Source organism: Cynara cardunculus, assembly GCF_001531365.2.
Source record: "Cynara cardunculus var. scolymus isolate 2C chromosome LG 11, CcrdV1, whole genome shotgun sequence".
Lineage (NCBI taxonomy): Eukaryota > Viridiplantae > Streptophyta > Magnoliopsida > Asterales > Asteraceae > Cynara > Cynara cardunculus.
The window spans coordinates 8,652,296-8,657,032 of record NC_037538.1 but is presented as its reverse complement, the minus strand read 5'-3'; positions in this window follow the sequence as shown (position 1 = coordinate 8,657,032).

The window sequence follows — 4,737 nt, the reverse complement described above, 5'->3', positions numbered from 1 at the left end:
TTCGAATTTCATCAAATAGAACAAACCCTAGTTCGTGATTCATCAAATTCACCGTACCTTTGTTCTTGGATGCTGTGAAGAAATCGATGGAGATGGAGGTCTCCTGTGAAGAAATCGATGGAGATGGAGATTGATGGAGATGGAGATCGATGGAGATGGAGGTGGACTGTGAAGAAATCGATGGAGATGGAGGTCTCCTGTGAAGAAATCGATGGAGATGGAGATTGATGGAGATGGAGATCGATGGAGATGGAGATGGAGGTGGACTATGAAGAAATCGATGGAGATCAATGGAGAGGAGGTGGACTGTGAAGAAATCGATGGAGATGGAGATGGAGATCGATGGAGATGGAGATGGAGATGGAGATCGATGGAGATGAACGTCGCCTGTGAAGAAATCGATTTAGGGTATATTTGTCAAATATGTCTTGTTCCACTTAGTTCCAGGGGTTGAGGGTGGACATGCTTGTCCCACACGTATTCCACTTAGTTCCACTAAGAAACACACCAAACATGGGACAAGTGTGTCCTGTTCTGTCCTGTCCCACCCTGTTCCACGTACCAAAGGCTGAGGCATACTTGTCATTTGTCAATTACCTTTGAAAAACATGTACACCAACTGTTCGATGAAATACCCGACTAGAGTTCTTATGATTTGGTGAGTTAATTTGTTTTATTATGATGGAGGCGTTGAGACATGTACAACTAGTTGAACCATTTTCATGTAACTTGACTGGTGTTCTGCATCTAAATGCAATATCTTATTACTCTTTAACTGAACCACAGTTGGATCCTCTATATTCTGAGTAGTTTGAAAGAGTCTTCCCAAAACCAAAAATAATCAAGATGATCCGGTTGCTGAAGGGTTTTGATTTGATCTATGGAAGATTGGTTAATGTCCATTACAAATGCTTTTGTGAATGATGAGTTTCTTATGCAAAGCATGCTTAGTTTTCAGTCACTTGGCATAGCTTCTGTTGGGTCCCATTTTAATTTCCACAGCAAATATTATGTACACTGGGTACACGCCATGCCTTCGTGTCAATAAGCCAATTTATAGGAAACATGTTGCCATGGATTCTTTCAAGAAAGTATGCGACATTTTAGATGTATCTGGCTCGACAGAGGAAGTTGGTGCAATATGCCCACAGGTCACATCTCCCCGAATATGAACGGTTGCCCTTGATGAGATACTGAACCAATCAAAATATGAAACGAGTGTTAAAGATTATGCATGCATAGCCAAAGAGGATCATGTGGCTCTGCAAATAGTGGTCAACTGTCTTAGGTTCTTGGATGATGCCGTGTCCTATGACCCTAACTCAACTTCATGGATACGGCTTGTGCCTAAAAAGGATGCAGACTCACCCCCTTCTGCTAAATGGGCAGATTTGCTTGAAGAATGATAAAAAATTTCTCTTTTATGTCACAAAGATTGAGACCATGAAAGAAGGGTTGTTGCAGATAAAACATGTCTTGGCATATAAAAATATTGGGTACATAGAGTTGACACGAACAAGATATTGCTTAGAAGAAATTGACTAAATCGTTGGAGCATTCGTCTTGATGTCTGTTCACACTTCCATTATACTCTCTCTATGGTAGTATTAGACATATTGAGCTTGACATTTGCTGCTGGCTTCCTGAGGATATTGGTGGGAACAAATTTTACTTGTGTTGGAAGATTTTGACCTCAGATGGAGAGAACATGTTAAGGTATGTACTCAAGAAGTTGGATAGGGACCTTGGAGTTATTATATATGTGCACGAAATGGCAGAAAAAAAAAGATTTTGGAGCTGCAGGGTCTTGTTCGGGGCATAGCGTTTAGAACAGAACACTTGCTTACAGAGGGAACGTGTTCTTTGCTCACAGAATTAGTCTTCGATGAAGGCCATCATTAAAGACAATATATCAAAATGTATTCTCCTTCAAGGTAATTTCTTGCTCAAGAACTATATTTTACTTGAAGATCTATTTATTTAGCATGTATAATTAGGAATGATTATATAATGTAAACACATACATTATCTTATCCAACCATTATAGAGCAATGCTTTGATAAAGACTACAGTTGAGGCCTACCTCAGATCTTTCACTACTTATTTCCCTTACCTTTTCACCTATGGTTATGAGTGATGCTGTATAGGTTTTTTAGCAACATCAGGCTTCTGCCTTTCTTCTTAACTGCATAGGCAGAGACACTACAGTAAAATGAACAAGATAGAAATCCCTAAGAGATCTCCAACTCCCTGTCCAGAATTAAGCTTAGAGGTCCTGTTGTTCATCACCACAATGTGCTCACTACCCCATAACATAATGCTAAAAAAAAGAACAAACAAGTTATTAATTCAGCTAGAAATTCTAGTTAATAAACCATAGATTATTCTTCTGTTTCATCGAAATAAAACATGATCTACTGAATGAGACAAATTAATTTCGACCATCTTATTTCAATAATATTCCATTGAATCAGTCATTAATTTCAAATGAAACAAAGTCACTTATGAGACATTACCAATAAACTTTAATAGATTACACACTTGACCATTGTCATGAAAAACATTGAAGAGCCAAAATGGGTTTAGACATTCCAAACCAACAATCTGCAAAACCAGATGATTGCATGATATATGGGTTGGATGATCACCCAACTTGAAACAATGTCTGCCAGGCTACATGTATAGTTTAAAAATATTTTTGGCTAAAACCAGGCGTCAATTAGGATGGTTTCCTACACAGTTTAGCAGCTTCTCACTTTCAGTTTCATGTGGCATAGCACAAATATCAAACAAGTTAGACTGCACAAGATGAACTTGATCATGAGGCTTAATTGTTCAAAATGCATAACAATGCATGCAAGGGGTTATAATTATATTTTTTTCCCATACACACAACGATGAACAATTAAGTCCAGTTTACCATCAGGATCATAGCACATTTAATGATACCAAATGTTGAAATAAACCGATGATTACACTGCAAAATTCAATATCAATTGTATAATTATTATGATGATCAATATGACAATCATTTGTCCAATTCGCAGATGATTATGAAGCATTAGAAATTAGTTTACTTACTTGAAGAAGATGGTGCTATGTTAGAAGACCTTGAATACCGAGATTAATTAGGTTAGTGATATTTAAATTCCCTTCCTCTCGAAAATGGTATATTTAAGAGAGAAATTTGGAGAAGAACAGAACTGCAGAGAGAGGGAATTGGGATCTCCCATCCATCAAGACAATTACCCATCTACGGTCCATTTAACAATTATTTATAAGGCAGGGCCACTTATATGATTAATGATATGGAATATATCGAATATATACAACGGCAAGCAGCAAAATGTTTTAGTTCATATGTAACCGGTAATTATAGTTGCGTTGCTTTACACTCATATATATATACCATGCATGATAGACTTTGAGCAAACTCAGACTAGTCCAAAGGCCTTTCCATTCACTTTCCTCCTGTAGGAACTTGGGAAGTGAACTTTGAAAACTATCAATGCTTGGCTTTTCTTTATCTTTTATGCAATGTGTAGATTCCACATTATTATTACTTTACCTTTGTTATCATTTTATGCTTCAGTACTTCCTTTAATAAAATTCACCCCAAAAAGCAACTAATGGCAATGAATGGACCATCAGTTCTTGAAATATCACCATTTCAAATCATGATTAAAGTTGCTCTGGTTATTCTTTTAGAGCAAAAGCTTGTGTTGTATTCCTTCTATGAGCTTGTATGATTAGATCCATGAACTGAATGGGTAATTTATTAAAGTTTACTACCAAAAATCACATACATTTTCTAATCATGAAACAACTTAACTTTTAGATTACGATTGCATCCAAGACTACCTTGTGCCTTCAAGGAGCCTAGCTTGGTGCATGGCGCTCACCCCGCCCTCTTTGAAGTACAACACATTCAGTTCATGTAGAACAAGATTACAGCTTGCTATTTGAGTGTACACAATTACAATAGAATAGCAACCTTTTAGCGAATACATTATTTGGGTAGCATAATAGTTCTTTTTCATGACTAATTAATTGATTCCGACTAATGACATCCAATATTGCTCAGCAGTACACACATCTGACTGTGGATTGCAAGATTGTGAGGATGAAGATGATATCTTTATTAGGGGAAAAAAGAATCTTGTTGTGGCAAATTGCACCCAGATTAAGAGGATAATGACACATGAGTTGCTTGACCAAGTAGCATTTTAAGGTAAAATATAAAGCTTCTTTTTATAAAATGTGATGATAAGAATCTTGGCAAAAGCTAAACAATAATGTCTAGCAGGAGACTAACTAATAAAATTGTGCGTCTTAGCTTTTTGACCAGTACTATTGCAGATTTCTAGGTGACAGAAAAGATGTTAAGCTTAAAAGCTTAGGAATCCTATGTTGTCATGTTGGTTCTTACTAACCAGCTATAATTTCTTCGTGATGTTTTGCAAGAAACTAAGAAGTTTAGCTTGTAATTTATTCGACTGTCAAACTTACCAATGGAGAGTGAAACATGGAACTATAACAATCAAGTTAAGCAATATTGATTATCAAGGTATAGAATGGGGTTATGGGTGTCATGGCTCGGTTAAACGAATTTGAAGAAACAAGATAGTTGCATTGCTTTAGACACAACTTAACATTATATATCAACCCATTTGCCTATTCAAGGAAAAGATATGAACTGCTATCCATCGTAATATTCATTCTGATTTGTGTTTTCTA